Source organism: Schistocerca gregaria, chromosome 4 (assembly GCF_023897955.1).
Source record: "Schistocerca gregaria isolate iqSchGreg1 chromosome 4, iqSchGreg1.2, whole genome shotgun sequence".
Taxonomy (NCBI): domain Eukaryota; kingdom Metazoa; phylum Arthropoda; class Insecta; order Orthoptera; family Acrididae; genus Schistocerca; species Schistocerca gregaria.
Window position 1 is genome coordinate 495,025,132 of NC_064923.1, and position 13,438 is coordinate 495,038,569.

A 13,438-nucleotide genomic window follows, 5' to 3' on the forward strand; every position below is an offset into this window, starting at 1 on the left:
AAACCACGAATACGTGATATGTTGTTGGACGTCGACGACTTATCACAGAACGTGGAAGTCGGAGGCATGTCCGCTCTGTAAAGTAGGGTAGTTGACGGTATGTGGCAGGTCTGAAGGCAGAGTACAGTGCCGGTGCGGGAACAAATGTTTCGCAGCACACCAGTCAGCTCACATTGGATTGCACAGCAGATGACCCCTGCGTCCATCTACGCTGACAACTAAATCGTCAACTACGATTTCAACGGGCACGGGATCATGTTTACTGGTCCGTGGGTCAATGTAAATGTATAGTTAAGGCTAACCGGCCATTGACCTTCTGGCGGATGCACACGCATTGTCCGAACTCTTACGGGACTCGGTAAGATTGTCGGCCGCGAGTAATGAGTCTAATGGTCAGGGGCACTTCGAATGTAGTGTGTGGACATTAAGTTGGGATTGTGGGTCTCACGGGGAGCGTGCAAGGGATAATTCCCTGCAGTCGCACTATCCTCTATGCCCTCGGTGGCTCAGATGGACATAGCGTCTGCCATGTAAGCAGGAGATCCCGGGTTCGAGTCCTGATCGGTGAGCACATTTTCAACTGTCCCCGTTGATGTATGTCAACGCCTGTTGGCAGTTTAGGGTCTTGACTTAGTTATCATTTCAATGGAAATGTGTCACCTGTCGAGATAAATCACTCCCGGGTAAACCGCGTCCGGGAACACTACCATCCAACAAATGATTATATGAAAAATGACCCGTATCTCAGACGCAGTATTATTCCTAGGCTTTTATGGAAACTGTAGCACTATGATATCTGTGGATGAGCATTATTGTGGACTACCTGCGTCCCTTCATTTTAGATGGTCTAACGGAGAAGACGTCTTCTATCACTGTAATTGTACGTGTCACAAGGCTTGAATCGCGCTGCTGTGGTTTGACTATCATGACAGTAAAGTCACTGTTATTTCTTGGCCACCAAATTCACCTGATATAAAACCGGTAACATACACCTGGGACGCTACCGAGCACCAGTTCCGCGCACACAAACCATCGATCCGTAATTTACGGAAATTACGTGACATATGCACAGACGTCTGATGCCACATAACTCCGGAATCATGCTAAGAACGTGTAGAATCCATAGCACATACAATATCTGTTGTATTGCGTTAAAGCACTGTATTAATCAGGTGGTCATAATGTTTGGTTTCGTCAGTGTTGGTACTGAAACTGTGACGTATGAGCGTACATTCTCACATGTCTGATGTGGACCATTGTGAATAAAGGAAGTTTTGCTACCAAACAATGAGAGGAACTATCAGTTAACATGCTGCTTCATAAATCGGATGCTACAGAGCTGTGTTTTATGTTCCTGATGAACCGCTTCCCATCTCCTATGAATATTCTTATAATGTGGTTTTGGCTGGTTCACGGAATTCCATCGACACCGTACACTTTTTATAGAGACTAAATAATACACTAAAATCTTGAGTTTTGAAACATCAAATTCTTCAGGTTTTTGAGTAGACCCGGGATTGAGCAGTTCGGGAGTCTAGTGCTGTACCCAATAAATCACCACTAGCACTATATAAAATTTTTGGTCTGGGTTAATCGACATCATTATCCTGGAAATAAATATAAGGAGTTCTGATCCTCTGGTTCCGATCAAGCTTTTCAGATGATGTTCCTTGGTTATCAAATAAAAGCCGGAACTGCAAATACCCAAATATTCAGCTGGGCTAACCGTGCGCCCAACTTCCAGTTTTCCGGTCTGGAAAGAAACGCTGCAACAACCCACACGACTCTTGTCTGTAGGGAAGGGATATTGATAAAATGGCATTTTTCATAGCTTTTGACCCTAGCGGTATGTTCAGAATGGTATACTCAGACGCCTACTTGTATAGAGAAACGACATGAGAATGAAATAATGACATCCGATTAACATTCTACATAAAACGGAAGTCGGAGTCAGACAACCACGATGTAGTGGCTTTCAAAACGTTTATTCGAAAGAGAGAAGATGAAGAGTGTCACTTTTCGTCACCTGGTCGTTTAATGGGCGCGAGAGCGTTTCAGGGGTAAACAAACTCCAGTGGCAGACGCTACAGGAAAGGAGTTGTGCATCACGTAGAGGATTACTGTTAAAATTACGAGAGCATGCCTTCCAATAACAGGCGGTCAATACACACTAATGATCAAAGTATCTGGCCACGTATTAGTGGACATCATTACGGGGTGTGTCCAGTATTCGCCTTTATCATTGCTTGGGCTCTGGTGGAGACGCTTTTAATGAGGTGTCTGAAATCTATGGGGAAATGGCAGCCCATTCTTCCCTAACAGCCGAACCGAGAGAACATAGTGATGTATGCTGGATTCCTTAGCAAAGTTGATGTTCTAACACACCCCGAAGGTGTTCAGGTGTGGACTCTCGGCAGGCTAGGCCGTTGCAAGAATGTAATTGTTTACAAACCATTGCCTCCCAGATGCTGCTTTATGAAAGGTTGCATTTTCACGCTGATACAGTCATCGTCTTTGTACTGTTCGTCTATTACAGAATGCTGGGAAATGTTTTCATGTCCTTCCACATTTAATACCGGGACCATGATAAACATCCCCACACTGTATGCTTACCTTCTCTGAACTTCACTGATGGTACTACATATAATAGCAGGTAATGTTCTCCAAATATTAGCCAAACCCAGTTTCTTCCATCAGGTTTCCACCGAGTATAGAGTGATTCATCACACCAAAAAACACGTTTGTCACCCATTGTCCAGTGGGGCCGCTTAGCACTGACTAACGTGTGGCTTATAAGGAGCTTCTCAACCACTGTAGCCCACTGCTTTTAACTCGCGATGCGTATGATTCCATGTGATTTTCGTAAATCACCTTCCGCAATTTTGGGAGCACTCCGTCTTCAGGCCACAAGTGGCCCATCAGTACCATCCGACCGCCGTATCATCCTCAGCTGAGGATGCGGATACGAGGGGCGTGCGGTCAGCACACCGCTCTCCTGGTAGTTGTGATGATTTTCTTCAACCGGAGCAGCTACTAAACGGTCGAGTAGCTCCTAAATTGGCATCAGGAGGCTGAGCGCACCCCGAAAAATGGCAACAGCGCATGGCAGCCCGGATGGTCACCCATCCAAGTGCAGGCCACGCCAGACAGTGCTTAACTTCGGTGATCTGACGGGAACGGGTGTATCCACTACGGCAAGGCCGTTGCCGCAACGCTGGGAGGTTGACCATCAATTCATGAGGTCTGACTCCTTCACGCTTGCACTTGACGATCACATCACCAACAGTCGACACGGTCAGCTTTAGAATAGTTGAAATGTCCCTGACGGATTTGTTACTCAGATGTAATCCAGTGACTAGTCCAAGTGCGAAGCCACTGAGCTCTCCTCAGTGGCGCATTCTGATGTTACTGCTTCTCTGCTGACAACACAATACTCCCTGGTTTCTTTTATACCGGCTGGTACCCCTCACATGACATCTAGTCGTCTATTTCGCATTACCTGTGGACGTCCGGATACATCTGATAAAATAGTGTATTACTTCCTCTCACGTGAGTCTCGCGAAATACTGACGGAAAAAAATTAAAGTAGGTTTAACAACAAGTCGTTTTCCAACCTACAATTCTAAATAAGCGAAGAAATGGTTCAAATGGCTCTGAGCACTATGGGACTTAACTTCTAAGGTCATCAGTCCCCTAGAACTTAGAAATGCACCAAAATGTTTGTGCTCTAGTGAAGAGCTGTACACAATTTTCCTTGGGATGTATACCACTTCTTTACCAACAGTTTTCTGGAAAACAAGTGGCGGTTCTTTTTTTGTATGACCTCTTTCATGTACATCAGACTGCATTTGAGCCTTCTTCCTCCTCCCAAGGGAAACAGAAGTAGGCAGTAAGGAATAGTTAGAATTTTTGATCGTGATCAACAGTCAGCAACATAAATTTGTTTTTCTGGTAAATAACTGAGAGCGTTCGCTCTCGCCTTCTCCAGCTAAAGCTAATGATACACTAGCAACTGTCTTATTCTAAGATTGTGTATTACATACAGCGGCTACTTTTACACAGGCTTCGACGAGGTCGCTTGTGTGAAAGTACTTCACGTAAGTCCTATTATGGGTCAGTACTATTCTATAGCTACATCTGCATATATACCCCACAAACCGTTCTACAATACATGACGGGGGCGGGAACGGAGCGGGGTTATATCATACCAGCATAACTAATTTTATTTCCTATTTCATACAGGAACAGACCGAAAAGAAAATGACAGCCTTCATGCCCCTGTGCGAGCCTTGATTTCTCTTACCTTATTCTCATGAACCCTACACTAGGTTTACGAAGGTAGTAGCACAATTGTTACCCATCCTTCATCGACTACGAGTTCCTTGAATTTACACAGAAGGACCGTGAAAGGCGCCCTAGACCTCTCGACTACCCCGCGAGGCCTGAGTGAGTGACTGAGAGGTACGAAGGCCAAGATTCTATAGGATGTATGAATTATTCACAAAATGGACATCGTCAGCATTCAAGAATACGTTCAAAATAAACCATAAACTTGCACCATGAACATCGAATGAAAAATGGAGCGCCATAATGACGACAAAGGTTCGCACCATCAAGATCGAAGACGAACTGATTGGGAGTTACAAACCGTGCATGATGTTCAGCTCGGTATCCACTCTTAAGGAATGCATGTAGATACACATTGGTTAAAATTGAGCCCTCGGTCACAATTATTTTTAGTCTTATTGACTAGGTTTCAACACTTCTAAGAGTGCCTTCATCAGAATTAAACAAATAAAATGGCCTATAACATAGTTACAAATTTATAGGTAAAAACATTTTTATATAAAATGCGTAAGTACTGACTAACAATAAAAGACAGAGGCAGCACCTACATGTCACATATAAAATAAGTAACAGGCCAGTAGAGCTTTAGTCACAAAATATATAAAAAGGAATGCGTGTAAGGTGAGACACTATGAGCTGCCCGTACCTTTACAGTCAGGTAGCAACGGACTGAGGCGACCGCGTTAACAAGTTCGGGTAGGTGAACATGACATTGGATCGAGAGTGCCATCTAGTAGCCGCAGGTACAACTTGGCTACTTAATATTCAAGTGTAGACAGACGAAAATTATAATGAATATTGTTCAGTACATAATGTAAAAAGTAATATTTTGTTTAACAGCGACAGATAAAGTAACATTTTTTCTGCATCAGAGCTTAGCAGTACAGTTTGAAGCATAAAAACGTCATTATTGGAAATACAGAAAGGGCTGAATGACACAGCTTGTAGAAAGCGATATAACGTGAAATACAGCTAATAAACCAATTAATAAATGAAAAATTATGAGTTAACTTAGACCAAAAAAGACATTTCGGTAAACTGCACGAGGAGACCCGAAATTAAATGTGAATTAACGGCTTTATACCGTTGAAGAAATTTTTATTACTCAACTGCCGATGTTCATTGAGAATGAGACTATAACTTCGACAAAGATGTTTAAAAATCTCTAATTCTTCCAGAATGTCTAGTCTACGTCCTTTCTTCTCGGTGTGCAAAATGTTGATATCGCAATTAGCTTTAGGCGCGTGACCTGTAATTAGAAGGTGGTCGGCAAAAGACGAATTTTGGAAGCTATTATGATTTTTTCTTAACAGCTGTTCTTTATATCTGCTTGTAAAAGGCACGTCCTGTTTCCCTATGCAGTAAGAAGAGCAGGTATCGCAGACAATCTTATAGACGCCAGAACTTTATAAAGGGGAACGAATCGATTTTTTCAAATTATTATTGGTAGAAAATGCAACGTCGCAGTTGTATTTATTACGAAGAAGCTGTTGGATCTGATAGGAGGTGGGCCCCATGAAAGGAATAACGAAATATTTTGGGTTACATTCAGTGATAGAGGTGCCGAACATAGTAACTCTTTTAGTAGTTTTCTTTTTAAGGATGTCATCTACAATGCTGGCTTTATACTCTTTATTTACTGCTACCGTTTTGAGTAAATTGATTTCGTCGTTGAACATTTCTTTCGAAAGTGGAATGGAAGTAGCTCGGTGAATAGCAGAATGAAATAAGGTGTTTTTATGAGACTGTGGATGAATGGAGGACGCAGGTACGATCTGATCAGTATGTGTTTCTTTACGAAAAATATTGAATGAGATTTTAATATCTTCTATTGTAAGCGTCAAGTCAAGAAAGTTTAATTGGCTTGCCTCGTTTTCAAGTTCGATGGTGAAAGATATTTTTTCATGAAGATCATTGAAGAGAGAAAAATACGGTCAATACCATCAGCAGTTCCCTTGTAGATGATTAAAATACCATCAACGTATCTGAAAGAGGAGAGAACGCCTAGTGATGTAGCTGAAAAACAGTTAAAAAGCTTTTCTTCTAGAGAGTTGATGAAAATTTCGTCAAGGATACCAGCTAGGGGATTTCCCATAACGAGACCGTTGGATTGCTGGTATAATTGTTCATTAAATTCAAAATAGTTATACCTGATTATGACTGTGATGAGATTTATGAAGTCAGTGATTAGTTCATCTGAAAGATTTTTGAAATGACGTAAATTTTTTTTCTACGGTTGTAAGCGTTTCCTGTACAGGGACATTAGTATACGGATTTTTGGTGTCTGAACTGCATTCTAAATGTTTTATTTTTCGGACTAAGGCGTGGCTATTGGGGACGGAATAATTGTTCTCGAAAACGAATGATTTTTTTTAGAATTTCATGTAGAAATTTAGCCAAATCAAGGTATGCACTATTCATAATATTAGATATCGGGCGTATCGGATGGTTAGGTTAGTGGATTTTAAATTGAGACCGAAGTTTTGGGAGTTGAGGGTTCATGTTAATGAGCATTTTCTTCTGAAAAGGTTAGATTAGAAATTTTGCGTTATTGATGGCTGACCTGAGTTCCTTTTGTAATTCTGGTGTCGGATCCTCATGCAGTTACGTCGCTGGACTAGCGCCTATTGGACATACGCAAAACCTATGGTATGTCAAAAGGGAAGACTGACACGACGGCACCGAGGAATCAATGACTTCGCTGTCTCTGTACAGGATCATTTTTAAAGTACCCAACAAAGACGCATTGGTGGCACCGAGGTTGTTGTCGAACTGGGGAGTGGAGGGTGGGGGGGGGAGGTGGGGATTGTCTTAGAGGTACTCTTTGCGGGTTTATTTCACGTATCTGTCAATGTCACATCCCTGCGATCACGCCGTAGGGGGACGCAAAACATAAACACTCTTTTCTGCCTCGAAACACGTTAAAATTTCATCGAATGGTCTCGGACAGTCCCTAGCGGTTCCACCCACGTTCTTTTTTTCTTCTTTCTTTTCTGACTGGTTTCATATGATCTGCCACGCTTTCCTCTCCTGTGCCAACCTCTTCATCTCAGAGTAACACTCTCACCCTAGTCCTCAGGTATTTGTTTGACGTATTCAGACCTCTTTGTTCCCCTACAGTTTATACCCTCTACAGTACTGTGCCAGCCGCGGCATGCCAAACCACACACGAGCCAGACGAGCGGGCTGCGTGCGGACAAAGCTTCGGCACATCGTTCTCGAAAGTATCTGGTACAGCGAGATATTTCATTTAGTATTACGGTGTGGCATTTTTCGGTCGTCATAACTCTCGTCAGTTCGGCAGAGTCGTGGTATTAAGGTCGGTCACAGGCCCAGAGAATGTTTGCTCAAAAAGAGGCAATCTATCATCGAAAGCCTTTGGAAATGAACGAAAATGATAGAAAAAATTGATGACAATGCTTCGTATCTATTATGCCATCACATAATCAACGGAAACTGCAGATTTACAATGATACAACATTACCATACCAAGCAGAAATAATTTAAAGGTTTAGTTCGCAATGAAAGAGCAAAAAGTTATATCGACCCACAGACAGGATTCTGAGTTCTGTACATCAAGAAGCACTTTGTCCTCAGTTTGAAGGCTTATAGTGATGTGAATGTCGATGGCAGCATGTCAAGGCCTCACACCAATGCAGGATGCTTAACTGGATTATACAACAAGCAAGATAACAGGATTCTGGTATTGTATGCGTAATACATGCGCGAAATTGAGGTTGCGAACCTAGCGAGTTGAAGGCTATTCTAATTTGACTTCGCTCACGACCTGTAGCTGACTCGGTCGGTGCGATCTGCCAGTCTCTGTTCGTGCCATACGGCGGCGCTGCAAGCGCCAGCGAGTCCAGAGATGTTGCAAGTGCTGGACCAATATCGATTATCGCAACCTCTAGCGTGGTATCTAACGTTGACACCACATATAGCACGCGAAGTAATCGGTGGTAAGAAAAGTAAAATTTCTGGAGTCGCAAGCATTATTCCACTGTCAGTTGCAACAGTTCAAGATGCAACTGAACGAAGAGTTGGTTGGTTTATTTGGGGGAGGGGACCAAACAGCGAGGTCATCGGTCCCATCGGATTAGGGTAGGATGAGGAAGGAAGTCTGCAGTGCCCTTTCAGGAACCTCCTGGCATTTGCCTGAAACGATTTAGGGAAATCGCGAAAAACCTAAATCAGGATGGTCGGACGCAGGTGTGAACCGTCGTCCTCCCGAATGCCAGTCCAGTGTGCTAACCACTGCTCCATCTCGCTCGGTTTCAACGAAGAGTATGGAGATTTTACATATTACTAAAAAGGACGTCAATGAGAATTTCTGGATCGGTTTTCCGATTTATAATCCGCTATTTTTGAATTCGTGGAGGAAAAAGGAGTTCAGGGACGAAAATTAGAGCATATGGAATGGATTGCAGTCTTGCATTTTAAGTAGACTTGACTGCACAGTGCCCAAAGTAAAACATTGCAAGATGAGAAACAACTTATTTCTGATCTGATGGGATGCATCAAAACGAAAATCACATTGTAGAAGTGAAAAATTCTAAGAAACATAGTCCAGTTCCCTAAGCTCACTCGCTTCAAAAACCCTAAGTTTGAAGAATTCAACTTGGCCATGCAAAATTACAGGGATAGTTTTCTAAATTTACACTTGCAGATGTAACTACCTGATCTGCAATGTAATTCCCATTTTAAAGACAAATCCTTTTAAATAAATACTGACCAGAATGCCTGCATTGTTTTCCCCAAGTAGAGTTTCCACGTCTCCATAATGCGCTTGGAAAAGTGCTACAATATTTCGATCAACGTATATGTGAGTGAAAATAAATAAGTCTCTATTAAGTGACAAACTCAGTGCGAACACGTGGAAAATTAACTGCGTTTGTCCGTATGCGAACAGTGTGTACCAGATAAAAAATATGTCTTGATCTCAGCGTACAAAAAATAGTTAGTAAATACTGAATAGTTTCTTCGTTTGTGGTATACGTTTCTGAGAAAAATATGAAACTTAATCGTTTGCAGTGCCAAAGCATTACCATCTAAATACGGTACATTCGCATTTCCCCCCCCCCCCCTCTTTCCCCCTCCTCCCATTGGTACAGCTTGGCATGGTGGTGGGGGAAGTGTGCAGCGAGGCTGGGGATAAGGCCCGTGAGACAGGCCATGGTTCATGAGCCGAGTTCTTGGCCAACCCTGCTCTAGTACCGTGGAGTCCGCTGATGTCTTAACACATGTCCTAGCACACTGTCTCTTCTTCCTTTCAGTGTTTTCCACATGCTCCTTTCTTCGCCGATACTGTAGGGAAACTCCTGATTCCTTATCTAATCGGTTCACCTACTTTTCAACATTCTTCTGCAGCATCACATCCCAGACGCTTCGATTCGCCTTCGTTCAGGGATTCCCACTGCCCATGACTCACTATAATACAATACTGTGCTCAAGACGTTCATTCTCAGAAATTTCTTCGCCCAGTTCAGACCTACGATTGATGCAAGTAAACTTGTCTTCGCCAGGAATGGCCTCCTCGTCTATGGTAGTCTGCTTTTTGCGAACTCCTTGCTTCGTAGATCACGGGTTACCTTGCGTATAAGGTAACAGAATTTATTAATTTCATTTACTTCCTGATTACCGATTTTGATATTAAGCTTCTAGCTATTCCCGTTTCTGATGCTTCTCACTTTTGTCTTTTTCCCGTTTATTCTCAATCCATACTCTAGACCCATTAGAACCTTCATTCTATTCCACCTATCCTGTAACTCTTCTCGACTTTCACTGACGAAAGCAATGTCATCTATGAATCTTATCACTGATATCCTTTCGCCCTGAGTTTTTATCCCATCCTGAAACTTCCTTTTATATTGATCATTGCTTCTTCTGTACACCGATTGAACACAGGGCAGAAGACTGCATCCCTGTCTTACAATCTTTTTAACATGGGCGCTTCGGTCTATATCATCCAGTCTTTTTGTTCTCTCTTGTTTCTCGTAATTATTGTGTATTGCGCGTCTTCCCCTGCAGTTTACTCCTATTTTTCCCTGAACTTCGAACATCATGCTCTATTTTATACCACCTAAAGCTTTTCCTAATTCGGAGTATCCAATGATGTGTTTTGATTTTTCTTCAGTCTAGCTTCCCTTATCAAGTACACCGTATGCCTATATGTGTCAGAATTGCCTGTATGTGTCTTTACCTTTCCTAAAGACGAACTGATTGTCATCCAATAGATCCTCAGGTTTCTTTCCCAATTTTTTTTTTTTTTTTTTTTTTTTGTATATTGTCCTTTTCATTGTCGGCATTACTGATCAACAGTACTAGACCTGTGGACTGTTTCATAATAATGCCACAGATTTCATGATCCACTTTAATGTCACTCTGAGAAAGAAACTGATATAGAACACAAAAATCGAATGCAATGTAGCTTTATAACATGTCCACAGGTATGTTTAATACAGGTCAGTCATCAATTAACGTAAGTCAGTATTTGAAGTAGACCTACTTATCACGTAACCATGACAACAATCATCGAACGAATTCATAGACGCACCGCAAGGACCATTGAAGTGTATTGGAAATGCTCAGATAAATTTTAATGGTAATCTTTGGAAGTCAGATGACACACATTCTCGAGGACCAATAGTAGCAATTGATTGTATAAAATGCTTCTTACCTTTCAACGTTCACCGCGCGGGATAGCCGTGCAGCCTGGGGGGTGTCCTGTCACGGTTCGCGAGGCTCGTCCCGTCGGAGGTTAGTCCTCCCTCGGTCATGGGTGTGTGTGTGTGTGGGGGGGGGGGGGGGGGGGGGAAGGTGTTGTCCCTAGCGTAAGTTAGTTTAAGTTAGATTAAGTAGTTTGTAAGCTTAGATATCGATAACCTCAGCAGTTTGCAGTTTGGTCCCATAAGATTTTCCAACAAATTTCCAATTTCCTTTCAACGTTCAAATCTGCATGAACCGTTGCGTGATCGATAGCTCGTGCCGCGTTTCCTGGAGCACGATCTTTGGCTTGAAGGGAGCGTGGCACGATTGCCGCGAATGCCATTGGGGCTGTTTTCCCTGGAGAGGCAGCAGTGAAGCAGCACAAACAGCGCCGGTCTGTGGGGCAACGGGCCAGCTGTTTGTTCTGTTGTCCATGTGACTTCAAAGGTGGTGTGGCTGAGCATCTTCCGGACACGAGAAGTGCACCGAAAATTGAAGTGACACGTTATTCCTTTGGCCAATCACGTCTGGAGACGAGCGGTAGGTCGTCGCATCCACACATCTCTAGACGGCTCCTAGTTTTACCACTGTTTGTCATCGCACAGCTGTTTTGTATGAACGGTGAGCTGCTTTTAGTTCGTTGCTTTGGTACCGAGATCACACTCCATTCGTAAAGATCTTGCTCCACGCTGCGAGCGTGATGACTGTGACTGGTTCGCTTCCTGAGCGTGGTTGTGTCCTGCTGCTTCTACAAGAGGTATTAGGAAAGTAAGTTCAGTTTGGCCGCAAAATGGAGACCACTGTGAAAATTAAAAAAAATGGATGATGAAACACTTCCCAACGAAAACGCTGCAGGAGCATCTTGACTGCCCCTGTAGAATGCGGCTGAGAATTTTCTTGAAGAAGCAAATGCATGACAGTTAAGTTATGTGGGCTGCCCAGCTTCAGGTGAAATTTCTCACCAGGTCCTCGTACTTGGTGGGAGACACTATTTCCTAGGCATCTTTACGTACTCACTGTGCGCTCAGAACTAAAAGCAGCGACGTGACGCTATCTACGGGCGTGCTAAAGACACTGCCCAACACTTCTGTGCAAAGCTTCATCGGATTTTCTCAATGGTCCATTTCACGACCGATCGGAACTTACTTTCCAAATAGCCCTCGTATATCGCACTTGGTTCACCCCCCTGTTGTTATTTTTTCCTGTTCCTTTGTCTAACCAGACGATCGGAGGAGCCTGTCGCTCGTATTAAAACATAATAGCTTCCATTTGATAACTGTCGCAGAGCTGTGATTTCATTGAGTTTTAAATTACTGGGATTTTGTAAATTTCTTTTATGTTAAACGTGTCATTACTTATGATGTTCAAAATATTTTTTGGCCTGGTACGTTGCGCACTAAATTCCCAAGTCGCTTTCTTTAGTTATTTGGAGACCATGGGCTTATCCGCCTGACTGGGGTAAATCTTGTTGCATGTATTTTGGTGACTATGCTTTCAAACCAAACTTATATTTAAGTAGATGAGGGTCATCAGCCAACCGTTCGCGTCTTCCTTGCACTTATGTTTTCCGCTACGCCCGGCGGTTAAGTATTTTCCGTTTCTCTCGTGGCCTGATTTGAAGCGGAATCTATGTTGGTCGCTGAACTTCTTTGCTATGAGGTGTAAGCGGGTAGCTGTTGCCTTGGCCAGTCACATTAACTGTTAGCTACTTTTCACAGCTGTTTTGTCCATCAGGCTGTCATTGTATGTCTGTGCCTAGGGGCGTTTTCCTACCGGTTACTTAGAAAAGAAGTGTGGTGGGCAGTGTATTGGACCTCCCATAAGTAGTTTCGGATCCGTTCGTCCGAACCACGACGCGTGGTAGTTTCATATCGAGCAGGCTTAATTGTTTTGATTTCCTTTTACTGAACGCCTTTTTGGATAAACCTGAATTATTTTCTGTATTTTAGTCAAACACTTTCTAAGGATGTTTGTGGCCTTCCTGTTTTGATGACTGTTTTCTTAGTACCTTTGAAGAAATTATGTTACTTCAATTGGGGAAATATTATCTTGCTTCTCTTATTGAAATCTGCTGTAAATATTTCAACAATAGTAACCAGTGCCATATTAAATTTGTACATTTTTGGAAAGAGAATAACATTTCTTGTCAATTTAAAGTTTCATATTTCATGTTCTCATGAATGACTTTTGCAGAGCTGAGAGGAAGTATCTGAACTAACACCACAACCTTTGCATTCTTTGACGTCACTGAAATATTTAATAACATTGTTGATCGATTATTAGTATTTGTCCTTATGTTGTTTTATCTAATCTTTGTCTTAATATGTCAACTCCTGTTGACCTAATTGGTAAAGTTATTTGTGCTGAGGAGAGTTAAATACAACGT

The 13,438-nt window shown here is 42.6% G+C and overlaps 1 pseudogene; it reads right to left on the minus strand.

Moving 5' to 3' along the window:
• Window positions 1–3,090: 3,090 nt before the first annotated feature.
• On the minus strand, window positions 3,091–3,208 carry LOC126268427 (5S ribosomal RNA; annotated as a pseudogene).
• Between the last annotated feature and the right edge of the window lie 10,230 nt (window positions 3,209–13,438).